Raw genomic sequence first — 16,292 nt, forward strand, 5'->3', positions numbered from 1 at the left:
AAACAATATAAATAGAATCATAATAAAAGTTGAAAAAGTATAAAAAAAAATTGAACACAAAATTGCACCAAAAGTCTTTCGCTTTAAGATATTTTTGGATAACTTCCTCTCGAAAAATATTGAATTTGTGGTGCATAAATGTCACAACAATATGAGGGTACTGGATAACATTCTCAATTTTCATACGATGCTCATTTGAAGAATGAGAATGTGAATGTATGGGCATGAGGTTATGCAACTCTGGCCACTTTGTGTCAGTTGCACTTAAAGTAAAAAATAAAGATGGACATCCTAACTGAGTAATCACGTCCGTCAATTCAGATCGACACTTATTCCAGTATGGCCTTCTACCTCTCAAAGAAGAACCAAACTACATAATATGCTCAACCATCTTATTATCTAGTAAATCAGATAGATGGTGATGCAACTCCTCAATTGTTGTAGGTGAGTTATCATGTAAATGTTTCTTTGCAAAAACTGCAGCAATTGCTTGGCTCCGATGCCGCATTATCATGTTTAATAGGTAATATCGAAAGCGAGGATGGCTTCCAAATCTCTTATCATAGTACCTAAGAAGATGTAATGCATACTCATGAATTTCAACACTACAAGTACGTGGTTGCAACTAGTCAGCATCACCAGTGGGGAACAATGTTGGGAATGCCATATCTAATAACCACTCTATATTGTATTCATTAACTGGAGAGGTTCCAATACTCGGCCAATCCATGTCTTGAACATGTGAAGAATCAACATTATTAAGAAATGCTCTAATTTCTTCCACTTCTCTTCATTTGTTTGGTAGGCGAGCAACAAAAGAAGAAGGATGAGAAGGAAAATGCTCAGTAGGAAACCCTTCATTATTAGTTTCATTGATCTGAGATTCTTCAATATCACAATCAACAAATTTAAGCCTAGAGGAGACATCTGTTGATCTTTCGGGAAGAGCATTCATTGAATCATAATCAATTACAACATCTCGATAATATTGATCATGTTGGATTTTGAAAATCAATGCAGCCATCACACAATAACTTTTGACATAATATTCATAATATTTAGACTAAGCGCCATGTTTCCTCATAATTATAAAGTCAATATCTTCAACATGTCAAGGAAGGCTTTGTACAATTGTAGAAATATCTCGAGGAAAGCTAATTGTATGACCACTATACTTATATTGCCCACCTCGAGTATGTGTCACTTGCAAAATAGGCTTCACACGTGCTATTAACATTTCTTAAACTTGAGTAAGAACTCTTAAAATATGAGGTTGCTCACCAGGATCCATGTTATTATATCGACAAAAAGGTTGGGCTCCTCTTTCACTCTTACATCGTCAGCAAATAGGTCCTTCAGAATGTCTCACAACATGGATTCTGGGATATGATTCTTGGAAAATGGTGTGCATTTCGCGAACCTGAGAGGATGTAAAGGTCTCTTTGTCATAAAATACTTTAAATTTTAATTTCCAACTAATTATAAATGAAGAAAATGAAAAAGAATCAAATGCATTCAAAATTTACATTTGTGTCTTCATGTGGATGAGGGTTATGAGATGGTTGCTCTTGGATTCTAAGATCAGTGGATGGAACATTTTTGGATGTAGTTTGTATGCCTCTATTCAAATGATTTGTTTCCTATTTCAAAAAAATTAAATACGTTATAAAACTAAATGTCCAATAAAGAAAGATTAAAAAACTGAAAATAAATCAAATACATTGAACATCTATATTAGTTTTACAATTTGATTTATTGGATTCCAATTCTTCAACCTAATGAGATGAGATCATGGTTTCTCCATGAAAGGTTAAAAAATACAATTTCCATGCAACTATAAATGAAAAAATGAGAAAAATATCAAATGCACTCAACATTTACATTTGTTTGGCAATGTGGATGAACGCTATGAGATGGTTCCTATTCACTTCTAACATCAGTAGATGGAACATCTACAAAGTTAATTTGTATGCGTCTATTGAAATGACTTGTGTCCTGTTCAAATAAAATAAAAAACGCCATAAAATTCAATGTCCAAGCAACTAGAAATTTAAAAAATGAAAAGAAAATAAAAAACATTGAAAATTTACATTAGTGTGGAAATTTGATCGTCGAGGAGAATGAACACGAAGATTATGACATGCTTGATCTTCACTTCTCAAATTAGTAGATGGAACACTTTGGGAGTTAATTTCTAGACCTCTATTAAAACAAGTTGTATCTTATTCGAAGAGAATAAAATAACATAATTTTAGTAAACAAAACATTGTAAATATAGGAATGTAATAGAAAAACCACCATTGTAGCGAAAATAAAAATATAATTGTGTTACCTCCATTGTTCCATGTGAAATGCTATCAAGGATGATTGATTCTCTTGTTGGGGCCACACTACTTTGAGAAGCGGGATTTGAAGATCTAATGTTTCGAGCAACTGGATCCAAACTATCAAACAAATGGCCAAGTAAACTATCATCCAAATCATCACACAAGTTGTCATCATTACCTCCACTATGGATGTTTTGCAACCTTTGGCCATATAAACATGCAATTGGACACACAAAAGGGTTAGGGTGGACATTTGCATCCACAATATTGATATGGCATTCTTCTCGATTGCAAGATGTTTCCCCAATGTTATGAACATTTTTATAAGAGCATCAAACAACAAGATTATGATGACGAGGAGCATATCCTGATAATGAACTATCAATAGGAAATGTTCTTTCCATTATATCATCCATAGTACGATACTTACGAGGAATTATAAAATCATTTTCAAGAGTGGATTCACTCATTTTTCTATTATATGTAGCTCTCCTATGCTCATTTATGGCATCCTTATTTTGTTGATACCGTAAACGACGACTTTCATTAGACCTCTCACGTGATTTTGGTGACAAATTTCTTTTTCTTGTACGCTTGCTTGTGCCTTCAGATGACATGTCTACAATGAATAATAAAATATTCATTATGGAATCATAAACATGGAACATAACAAATATCTAATATAAACAAACAAAAAAGAATGAAAAAGGCACAAGTTTTTTTTTGGAAATTGTAAAAAACATAAAAAGTGTATATGTTATTTTTTTCCAACCATATAAACTTATCAAAATGTATAAGGCTTTTTCCAAATGGCTAAAAACAAAAACAAAATATTTCAAAATGGCAAAAAACAGAAATGAATTCTTCCAAATGGCTTAAACAAAAAAGTCTAAATTTCCATATATCATATTATAATCAAAATGAAACCCATACTATTGGGACACAATACTCTAAGAATTATATGAATTGGAAGTATATCTAAAAATTTGGAACTATATACTATCAAAATATAAATATAAATATTAAAATGAACATAAACATATAACATTGTTTGAGAATCAATGACAAAAACCAATACAAATAATATGTATAACATAACTCATAGAAATTATAATTATACAAACAAAGAAAAATGCATAACATCGAGAAACATTTACATGTAAATAAGAAAACTTTAGGGGAAACAATATTAAATATTTTACATCACAAAGATCGATACAAACATAATTTTAAAGTATTACCATAAAGACCCATAGTATGTATAGAGAGAAAAATGGAAATATTTTCCACAACCATATAGAGTATATGAAATGGAAATATTTATAAGAACTCCTAAGAATACTAATATCCTAAGAATCCATAGCCATATCCAATGGTGGAATCTAATCAATAGAATCCATATGGGGAGCAATTGAAAAAACATCTCCATACTCAATCAAATCATTGTAATCCTCCAATGTTGGGTACCAAAACCGAGACATCTGCTCATTAGTTGAATTATCAATATTTATTGCAAAACAGATGTGAGTTATCATGTCATATAATAGGAAAGGAACTTCACTACAGTTGCACATAAGAACCAAACCATGGACTGTTCAGAACGGAAGATAACCAAGACATTTGTTATTTATATTTGCAGAAATTTCTTCCAACAACTTCCATTTGAAACCCCAATCATCTTCAAAGTAGTTAATTCTTCGTTCAACACACGGTTGACCAAATTGGAAATTATCTAATTCTTCAATTGACCATACAAAAGTGGAGCCATCATTGACAAGGCATATCAACTGATTCATGTATATTGCTAACGACATATAACATATGTCACTGATTGGAACAAATGAAAAACCCCACTCATTTTTTATTACGTCAAACCAGTAGATTGTATACCTGTACCAAGGATAATCTTCATACTCCTTGTCGAGATACAGCCAAAAAAATTTACTTTTATAAAACACTACATTCTTAGGGGGTGAAGTGCCACCAAATGGAACAACAACCCTTTGCCATACCCTATCAAGACTACTACAAACATAAAATTTAGACTGCATTCTATCATAGATATGTTTTAGAACAACCCAGACATATTTTCTGCTGCTTACATTTTCCAATAATGAAAATAATCCTGAGTCTCTAATTCATATTGGCCCTATGTTTTTAAATGCCTTTATAAATGGATTCATTACAAAACAGTTGTGTGTTTGGGAGCATTCTGTTGGTAAGGATAAAACCACCATTGGTCCAACAATACACTCTACTCTGTATCTTGAATCTATGAATCCCAAATGAAATTGAGATATGTGGCCATTCTGATTAAGGTATTGAGTAGCAAAACAATTGTCTTCACTATTGAGGAAAGGAACGAGAAATCCAAATTCGTTCGTAGAGACATTATTGCAACGTAAAAAGAAAGAAGGGTTTTGCAAAGCATTCTTCCATTTTTACAAACAGTGCTAAACTTTATAACAACAGATAAAGGGAGCCACAGGAAGACAAGTTCAAGAATTTCAAATGGAAGACAACTCCAAATAGTTGGATCCATGATGAAACAATGAAATCACATAATAACAAAAAAAACGCATTTGATATCAACAAAACAATTTAATGTTGAATAAAATTAAAAGTAACATAAATACATAATTTACCATACACAATTTTCCATTTTGTTAAGGATAAAAAATGTTAATGGTTGTGTAAGAGTGAAATTTGAACTAATAAAAAATAGTTGGTGAACAACTTGGTTTTTTTTCTAGATTCAAGATCACATGCTTACCTGTTTTGTATAGTAGTGAATTTATTTTAGTTATATGTTTTAATTATGTATGTAATGTGAATCACCTAAATAATTTCTGGTTGGAATTTGACCCAAAAAAAAAACTTGACTCAATCATAATGAATCCAAAAATATCAAATTAAAATTATATTACTAAATTTCTAAAATCATTTTACTTATTTATTAATAAAACAATAGATTGTTAATATGATAAGATAATCCTTGTAATGGACTGCATTAATATCACAACTTAAGCATTCTAATGGACTACATTAATATCTACATGATTATGATTATGTGGTATATGGAGGTTAAATTAATAAATATTAGGAAATTTAAATAATAAAAATGTAATATGTTTTATGTTTGTGATATTTTTCAACATAGTTTTATATATTTATAACTTTTTTTAATTATTTGAATTTCTTAATATTTATTAAAATAGTATTTCTTATTTAATAATGTAATTTTTAATCATACACTAATCATAATAATTATAATTTAAATGTTCTTAACCATTCAGAAAATGTGTTTCTAAAACAATTAATTCTATATGTCTCCATTGTTTTAAAAAAAATACCGATATATAACTTGATCTTAATCATAAAACTCAATCATTATTTTTATTTTATGTGTTTATAAATATTTTTAATGGGTTGTCTAACAAGTAGATGTTAAGGAATTTTTGGTTGGAACTAACTACATTTTTTGTTGACTCAATCTTAATTTTATTGTTTACTCAAATTTACTTGTAATTCCAAACAAATTTACTTGTAATTCCGAACAATCTTTGCCAAACTTACTTGTGATTCCAAACAATATTTACTCAAATTTACTTTTAATTTTTAATTTTTTTTGTTGAATCAAATTAAATTGTAAATCCAAACAATTTTGGCCAAATTATAAACAATAGAAAATCTAAAAACACATGAATTTAAACATATATTAAGTAAGGTGTTTAAAGTTTCTTTAAAATTAAATTGAAAAGATTTGTTTTATTGTATTAATCTATTCTTATACATATTTTTAAATGTTTTTTTTGTAATTATAATTTATGAAAGAATTAAAAAAAAAGTGTTTAAAGTTTCTCTAAAAAAAAATTGAAAAGATTTGTTTTATTGAATTAATCTATTCTTATACATATTTTTATTATACAATGTTTTTTTTTTTTAATTATAATTTATGGAAAAAAAAAAAAGGAAAAAAAAGTTACATAAGAGATTTAATATAACTTTTTATAATATAATTTTATAAAATCCATATCTTATTTTTCTAACATATTGTAATATTTATGTAATATAATGTGAAGAGTTTTTTCATTATTCTCTTATATAATTATATTAATCTATTTCTTTCAAAAAAAAATAATGTTTAAACAATTCTCAATAACATATTAAATATAATTAATTATTGAAATTAATACATTTGAGCTAAATACATATACATTATACAAATTCTTATAATATTAATAACAACCAATTACATTACCCATATTACACATATACATCATCCAAATTCCTACAATATTAATGACAACCAATTACATTTAAAACCCATATTTGTTCATTAGTCAATGAAATTTTTATTCATCAATACACATGTAAATATTCATAATTATAGGTCACACCCTTTTTTTGAATCCAACAAAATTTCCTATATTTTACAAGGCTTTTAAACAAGTAGAAAAAAGGTGTGACATTCTTTACAATGAACAGTTAATAGAACAACATATTCCACTTGTTTGGGTGCCAAAGTTAATTTATAGTGCCACATAGTTAATTTATAGTGAACAATTAATTTAGGTTAATTATGAGTAATTTAGATTAATGAATAATTATGATTAGTTATAAGTAACTATGGTTTATTTAGGTTTATGAGTAATTAGTTAATTCTATGTTTCAGTTTTTAGGTTTATGAGCAATAGTTTTATGAGTAATTGGCTAATTCTAGGTTTCAATTTTTAGGTTTATGAGTACTAGTTTTATGAGTAATTGGCTAATTCTATGTTTCAGTTTTTAGGTTTATGAGTAATTTCTAGTGATTCTAATAAATAGTTATGACTTGAATATTTATTAATTATTTGTGATTTAAACAATTTCTCATTTAATAAATATAGTTTTAATCATTATTGCAAAACTTATCTGATTTCATTAGTATAAACATTAAGATCATTGTCAAATTAAATCATGAATTATAACTAACTTAGATTTATGACTAATTATCATTAACTATGAGTTATTTAGCTTATGAGTAATTGACTAATTTTATGTTTTAGTTTTCAGGTTTAGGAGTAATTTATACTAATTTAGGTATGTGAATAAACAATTTCTGATTTAATAAATAATTTTGATATAAATATTTATTAATTATTTAGAATTTAAACAATTTCTCATTTAATAAATACTTTTTTAACCATTATTACAAAGCTTAATTAATTTCATTAAAATTAGTATACAAAGATGATTTTTTTGTCCTTTCTTAGATGTAATGAATTTTTAATTAGCATATATTTTATTTTATTTTTTTATTTTGAGAGAGATGAACAAATGGTGAGAAATTTGAAGTTATTTATTTATTTAAATGAATTACGTGATTTCATTCACATTTTGATTTAGTTACTCATTTTTATTTGATTTTATATATTTTTTATTTGATGTATTATTATCTTTCATAATATTAAAGAGATACAATGATTTTAATTAAGTGTTCATGTCTTTCTTATTAAAAAACCAATATATATGATAAATTAAACTAATTTAAATATTTTTTTTATAAAATATTTAAATTTGTATAAGATATTTTTTAAGATATTTAAAATTTTGAAAAAAAAAACTCGTATTTTTATTATTTAAAATTGTAATAGTAAAAGATTTATTAAAAAGAAAAAAATGATAATTTAAAAAAAAATTAAAAAATCAATAATTAGATATTTTTTTTGACTTGGAAAACAAAATTGAATAAATTTAAAAATATTTGATAGTAAATCACTCTCTTTAAAAAAAAATAATTGATATTACATTAGTTTAACTATTAAGTTTGAAATTAGTTTAATTTATATAAATCAAATACTTAATAAATTATTTTTTTTATCAAAAACCTGGTATCATATTAGTTTAACTATTAAATTTGAAATTAGTTTAATTATATAAATCAAATACTTAATAAATTTTTTTTTTATCAAAAACCTTTAATTTAAAAATATTTTTAGTATATTTATTTTAATAATTTATTAACTTATCAAAATCATAAAACTACACATTTTACTTTCATAAATTTACTAACAAATTTCAACAATACACTTCATAAATTGTAAATAAAAATCCTTGGAAAAGATGAGAAAGATATGATGAATGATGTTAGAATAAATTTGAAATGACCAGAAAACAACTTGATCAATTTTCTTCGTTCGATTAAATTGACTCCAATTCCAAAATATTATGTTAATTGTTGGTTGTGGGCAAGTGGCAACCGTATATTCTCATGCCTCCAAATGGGACCTGAAAAATATTATTAATAGAAATTCTAGTTATCATCATAGGTTTTACTTAATTAAAGTTTTAGGTCTCACTTTCTTTGTGGCCAAACAATAGATCGAGGGCATAATCGAGGGCATAATGAGGGTATAATGTTTTTTTTTTCAAAGTAAGAGTAATCTATTAAAAGAAAATAAAAAGGTATTTACAAAGGTGTTCTGGCCGTGAAGGAACACAGCCTAACTCAGCTTGCCACCATTTAACTAGATCTGAGACTGCCCCAACAGAGGGGAAACCAGTCTGATAGAGAGGGAGATGCAAAAAAGAAGACAACACTAAAAATTATCCACATTTTTCTGAAGAGAACCAATAAACTAGCATTGTAAACCCAGCTACTCCATCCAAGAACATCAGACCACCCAGAAAACCAGCAGTACATCCGCATAGGATCGCCAACGTGGACAAAAAGAGGAAGAAAAAACCAAGAGCTAAGTGAAGTGCCACCTGGCATTCGTGACACGAGTAGTGAAATCCTCCGTGGCAGGTTCCTCCACTATCGGGCAAGCCCAGTCATCTGGGTTGTCAGACTCAGTTTGGCCCACTGCCTGTTGCTCGCCTTCTCTGCTACCTGCGTCTAGCTGCGGGTCTGACGCGTCCATCATGTGACTTTCCACAGCTTGTGTATCATTCTATGGTTCCAATTCCTCATGCAGGCTGCTAGCGACGGCCTTCCCATTCCGTTTGTTCCGACCACCATGACCTCCTTGCGCTTCTTCCTTTTCTCTGTTTTGACTCGGTCCAGTGCTGTGCATCTCGTCCATGGAGAAGGTCATCGGGATGCTCTGCTCTGCTTCCTTAGAAAAGGAGATGGAAATAGTGGCAACGATGATCGGTCTATTGAGAGAGCTTCTGAATTGGAATTGCATTGTGTGGGGGGTATGATGCAAGGGTAAAGGGAAGGGAGCAGAGCGCATAGCCTCCGCACTGCTGCCTGGGCAGTGAAGGCCTGCTTTGCCACGACCACTTCTTGTATTTGGATAGTTGGGATTTTCCGTCGAGGAAGATGGAGAGTCTTAGATACTTCGTTGCCTGGCGTGAGGCCGAGAGCTACCACGCCGCGAGCCGCCCCTTCTGCTGAGCAAACGATGGCGAACCATGGTGGAATGAAGAGCAGAGAGAGCGTCAAGTTAAGCGGAGGGGGGATTGATAGGGTAATTGGGCACAGAGGAATCCAAATGCTGGAGAGCAAGTGCAGAATTGCAGAGAATCGTTTGGGAGTGGTAATGGACCTTACCCGAAACAACGCTGGAAACAAACCAGTAGCGTCGCCCTGTTCTGGTTTTTTCAATATGCACAGCTACCTGCAGAGGACGGGCACAATGGATCAGGGGAAGAATGCCATGTTTATGAGGGGGCTTCATGGTTAAACAGGGTATGGTTCTGCCTCGGCTGTAGAGGGCAATTAATGTCGTCTGCAATATGCTCTGAGGAGTATTAATTCTATGCTTGGGAAGATTTCCGAGAGCCAGGTGGCCAGCCCGTCCGCCGTCATCCCGTCTTCTCATCGCAAGCGTATTAATGGTCACCCGCATCTGGGGAATGAGGGCATAATGTTACAGTTGCAGTGCATATAGATTTTTTAAAGACCTTACAGCTCGTCGAAATCCATAGATTTTTCAAGGACATTTTTCCACCTCTAAATATCATGCCATCAATATACACGCTGGAGTTGAACGCGTCCTCATTATCGTCATGGCCCGCTGATTCATTGCTTCTACTGAGGGTAACCTAACCATCCCTTCTACCAAGGTTAAATTATTTTCAGTTCGGCTAGGTTATCAAATGAAAAGCAGGCGGTTCTTTGGCTTTGATAATGCCGAACTGTTGTATTTCATCAAATAATTACTCATGCCTTGAAAATGTATATGGTGTTTGTGAGGTCATATTGAAACAGGGAGACATGATGAGAAGAACCCAAACATCGGGACACAAAATGATGCAGGAGCATCTGGTTAACAGGGCGAGGACGAAAAATAAAAAGGTTGAATTGGTTTCTGAAAAGGACAGAAGACACAGTCGTTGGATGGACAGTAGATCTGTCTTTGTTTTTTTTTTATTTACTTTACTCTTTAAATTGCCAAAAAAAAATATTGTTATGATTTTTAATTTTAATTAGGAACAGTAGTGATTAGGCAGAATTCTTTGTTTTCCAAACAGCTATATTACAGTTGTAAATGTATGTAAAACAGAATGTACTAACTAGTTATGGAAAAAGCCCGTATATGAAATAACTGATATAACCAACAACACAACTAACAGCAGTTACAAAACTGTTTGTATACAGTGTTATAAAATGGGTGAAACAAACCATTACAGGGGTTCGACTTTGTATGAAAAGATTCAAGTTAATAATAAGAAAACATTCTGTGCACTTATATCTTCCTAACGTGTCCTCAGAAACTGTGTAATTGCGTGAGTATCTCATTATACAAGACTGCTGAACGTATTGCTACAGGGCCCGAGCCCAGAAGCGGAAAAGGAAACCAGTTGAACGACAAGCAACAACAAAAGTCCATACAACTCATAACAGGTATGTGAGTAAAACAACCGAGACTTAGCTATTCATCAAAAATCAAATTCATATGAATACATTGCACAGTCGGTCGAACAAAACATTTCAGTAGAAGTCTTTTTCTTTACATACTGCCCGAAATAGAGGCCCGAACTAAAACCACAGACAAGAGACATAAACCTCTACAATAAAACAAGAAACCGACTTTTCGCAAGACTCAGAATTATAACCCACATTGTGCCAGCGGCTAAAGAGGAGTCAAATACAGATAGAGAGCAGTCTAAGACCAGTAACCAGGTTCAACAAGTAAAGTCGAAACATCCCTAAAACAAGCTGCCAAACATCATAGAAAACTACCCGTGTTTGCTGAACCGCCGAAAGCTCAAACACCGGAACCCACGAACAGACACACCTGCGAGGGCATGCAAAGAATGGTTAGACCAAGCAACAATATTAATTGAATTAAAGAAAGTTTGAAAGGGGCAAGTGAACAGAAGGCAATGGCGCCCTACCTGTTCGGAGAACCATAGCTTCCAGCCGACCCCGAGAAGACCCTGCTCACAAAGGAGCCACTACATCAGATACAGGTAAAGAAGGGTACAAAAATTCCGGCATAGAACCCAAAAACTTACCGCATGAGCACGCAGAGTTTCCAACTGTGGACGCCGCCATCAAACTGCCAAGGACCATGAAGAGCAGCTGAACCAGTATTGAAACAAACAGCAAACATTATACAACCACCGTGTAGCCTAAACCCTCTCTGGAAGCAAACAACAGCCACAGGGGCGGAAGTTTTCAACAGAGGAAAGTGGAAATCACTCACAGGATACAAACAATGCACACAGAGATGGGAACCCTCTAAGGAAAAACGAAAACTCAAATCACAGTGGAGTTCGAAATGCAGGCCGAGAGATAGTGCCATTCAAACTTACCAAGTTATTCATAAACCGCCGGAGAAAAAGAGTCATATCGGACCAGACATCAACGACTGAAGCCGAGGGAATAACCAGGAGTCATAACCGACGAACCAAGCAAACAAGTTGCAGGTATCCGCATCCAGAGCAAACAAACCGCCGAGGTACAGAGCTTGCAGAGCGAAAGACCAAGCAAAATAACAAGAATGAGACAAGCGCGAAAGGGTAAAAACCCCAAACCCTGAACGGATTAGTGGGATCCCGAGGAGGGACAGGTGTTCAAAGGGCAGGTTATCAGGGTACAAACCCTCATAAAACGAAATCCATACGGTGCCGATTGCAAATCAACCCACACAAATATCCAACAGAGACACAATAATATTATATTCGCTACAGTCGTTACACATCAGCGCGTCAGCGGCGGGACCACGTGGTCTGGCCCCATCACAAAACGCCTGTGAAAGCGACACAAAGTTTTTGAGACCTAATCAATTAATTCATTCAATAAAGAAAGAGACTATGCATGAAATTATTTCCTCTGTTCTTCTATTCTTGTCTTTGACATCATTGAGTTAACTTTCAAACTTTTAAAATATTTCAAAATTTAAAATCTTAGCTCAGCACACAACAAGCATAGACATGAAGGCACACATGGAGTGTTGACAAGAATGGCCCACAAAAACCACATTTGTATAAGTTCCTGTGATGATCATTATAATTTAAACTTGGATATTAAAAAAATTGCCATAAGGATGGACAGACAATTTTTAAAGAGGTAAACCTCCAAGATTGATAAAGTGCAGAATTTCGCTTACTTCTGAAATTTTATAGGCCTAATATTTACATCATTTCAAAAGAGTTTGAAGCTATGCCAAATTTCTGATTTAATATGTGTATAATATACAACGCAAGGGGAGATCAACTTAAATTTGAGGTTGTTCAGGAATCATGGCCTGACATCCTCTGTGCATACAATCATGGCAAAAGTTTAGGGTTAGGTTTTCTTTTTAAATATGAACCATGGATGTCATAAATCTATATATATATATATATATATATATATATATATATATTATTTATTTATTTATTTATTTTTTGTATGGACTGTTCGACAAGACTTCAACAATAATGAACAAAGCCATTCCACATTAGAGTAATGACAAATCTAGTTAACAGTGGCCATTGAAAACAAATCTAGGTAAGAAATTGTGCACCTTTCTTAGGAGATAGAAGCAGAGAGAGAAGCCCCTTCAAATAGTTCCAGTAATATTTGGACCAATCCTTCCAGTAATCCTTCAACAATTCCAACAACAAAATCACTAAGAAAGCGTTTCTCCAATGCATCTTGAGGGAAACTGAAAAAATATGAGGTAGAGAAAAGGAAGGCTATGAAAGATTTTTCACCTTTTTTAGCAAATAGAAGCCGAGAAAAGCCCTTCAAATCTTTAGAGTAATCCTTCAGCAATTTCAACAACCCAAGTGCTAACAATGAAATGCATACATCCACGAAGCCTTTGATTAAGCCTTTGATTATAATAGATGGAATGGTAATGAATAATAAGTACAATAATTTTTTAATGACAATTTGAAACGCTCAAGATGGAGTGGCGGTATTATTTTATTATTGCTCAAGGTTACAATCGGGCATGGAGTGGAGAGTTATTCTATTATTCCTCCATGTTACAATCAGAGATGGAGTCATGGAGTTATTATTAAGAGCACGAATGGTGAAATTGATGGACACTTGTTTTTTGGAGTTATTACTTCCATTGCGGATTAATGGAACGATTGCTGCAATTGTGAAATTAATGGACACATGTTTTTTGGAGTTATAAAGGCACCTGTTCTTTGGAGTTATTATTAACAACACGAAAGAGTGAAATAGATGTACAATTTAATGAAACCAAAGACAACCGTTATTTTGAACAGATCACCAATAGTTTGAAACAGATCATAAACTTATTACAAAATAATTAAATAAAAAAAAACTCTATCTCAAAATTTAAAACATATAAACATAAACTCTATCTCAAAATTTAAAACATATAATCCACAATTAATCATTTTAAAATAAACTATAGGCCAAAATTCAATACATCTCATCCTCAAACGGCTTATTCCAAAATAGTCTCAGCGATATGCAATATTTGTTTGTAATACTACCTAACGGCTAATTCCAAAATAGTCTCAGCCATACGCAATATTTGTTTGTAATACTACCTAAAAGGGATGGATTTGAAGTTTAATCATTGGTTATGCAGTATGTTGTATGTAATATTATCTAACATGATGGGAGTTGACGTTGAAATGGATGTTATGGAGCTTGAATAAAATTTTAAATTTGTTTATGAGATTTTGGCGGAGCTAACTATTTGAAAATGATAGACGAATATATATTTTTTGGACTTCAATTTTTTTATTGATTTATAAAAAAATATTAATAATCAATCATTTTTATTATTAAAAAAAAATTTTAATTTTTCTTGATATATTAATTTTGTGTAATTAGAATTTGATATTATTGCCAATAATTGTTGATCATGATATGGAGAATTTTGTATTTTTTTAATTATCACAAAATTTTAGAATGGCACTTTGAAGCATCATACATCCACCATAATTCAGTCACAAAAGTTATAATATATGTTCATAACATTATTCATAAAAAAAGAGAATTTTACTTTCATAGACTCTTATTAGTGTTTTCTTTTTGGCATTACAAAGTGTAAAACAGTCAAACTGAGTACATATTATCCACTTTTTGTAAGGTTTGTTTTCCTCATCGAGGAGACCCGTCTTTTATGATGGTTTTGTTGCCCCTTTTGAAAGGGATGTCACGGTTTATGGCTGAACAGATTAGGAGGAAAAAACAGTGTACATCAATTCATTCAAAGAACAGCTGGTTTTTTGTTGAAGGTTGTCATGATCCTACCATAGAAATTAAAAAAAAAAAATATTAATCTTTACCTTCATAAACTTTACCATATCCCCTTTAATCCGCATACACACTGCCACATCATACAGCCTACTCGGATCATCAAATATCGTTAGGGGATATTCGGATCATCGTAAGTCTAATCAAATGTCTTTATTTATTTTTTGTTTGTATGCATTGGATGTGTTTCTTGGCAACCGGATAAATGTGCTGGATGTTTGCATGGTGACCAAAGTCATAATCCGGCATTGATTTGTTGATCTGCATTAAATTTTAAGGAAAATTGTTTTATTACTCTTCAGTACAACTGGCCTACATTATCTGCCTTTTCTGCTCGGCCATGTGATCGGGCAGGGCCCCGTACCCTCATTCCCCGTGCCTTTGGTTCCCGCTCCAATTCAACGGTGTGGATCAACAGATCTGGATCTGAGGGTGGAGGTTTGCCGGAGGGTTTTGGGGTTCATATTAAGTTTTTTTGAATCTTCGTTCGGCTCATTTGGACCTGGCGCCGCTCCCAGGTTTGGCTTGTCTCTCTGCGCACAGGGGATTCTCCCGTTCACTCTTCCACCGAGGCTCCATCCACTGTACAGGAGTTATTCAACTGTTCCCCGGGATTTACCTATGCAGGTAATGGCATTCTCTCACAGTCAATTTCACGGTTATTTCTATTATGAATACTCTTTCCCTACAGGTCACACCGATGAATTTGTATGTGTTAATGGTTTTCGTATTTCTTTGTTGTGTGAAGGTGGACGCTACAGTCATGGAATTCTCCGATATGCAGAACGACAGGTCCTCGGCAACCTGGCCTACCTCGCCGCATATCAGGTAGGCATCCATGCTCGATTGATTCCTGGGTGCGGGTATTTGGGGTTTCCCTTTTTGACTGTTGCTGCTACGGGATTTATACATACTCGTTTTTCTTTGCTTGCTTTCAGATTTCCATAATTTGACAGAAGTACCCAGGACAGGGTCCTTGGGGTTTGCCTCCGAGGCTACTCATGGTTTTCATACTCTCAGGCTTTGTTGTCTCGACTTGCCCTGTTTGGGTTGTGAGGAAGTAGTCAATTCTTTTTCAAACAGGAGGTGCCCATGGAGTTCCCCATTAGTTTAAGTTATCTCAATTTCCTTTCTGCGTTTCATATACCATTTATCTAATTGTAATCATTTAAGAATTAGAGTAGTAAAGACTACTAGCTTGGGCCGGGTCGAGGATTATGGGACCTCTCTGTTTTTTCCAATGAATGTTATTGTTTATTTCGGATTCGCAGCTCCTTGAAAATGATTACTTAACTCTG

The 16,292-nt window shown here is 32.6% G+C and overlaps 1 pseudogene; it reads right to left on the minus strand.

Moving 5' to 3' along the window:
* LOC149146483 (anthocyanidin 3-O-glucosyltransferase 5-like) overlaps positions 1–9,232 on the minus strand; it is a 33,038-nt pseudogene extending 23,806 nt beyond the window's left edge.
* Between the last annotated feature and the right edge of the window lie 7,060 nt (positions 9,233–16,292).

This window comes from Pinus tabuliformis, chromosome X, assembly GCF_031772625.1.
Source record: "Pinus tabuliformis cultivar Carrire ecotype Pingquan chromosome X, CPIR1, whole genome shotgun sequence".
NCBI classification, from domain to species: domain Eukaryota; kingdom Viridiplantae; phylum Streptophyta; class Pinopsida; order Pinales; family Pinaceae; genus Pinus; species Pinus tabuliformis.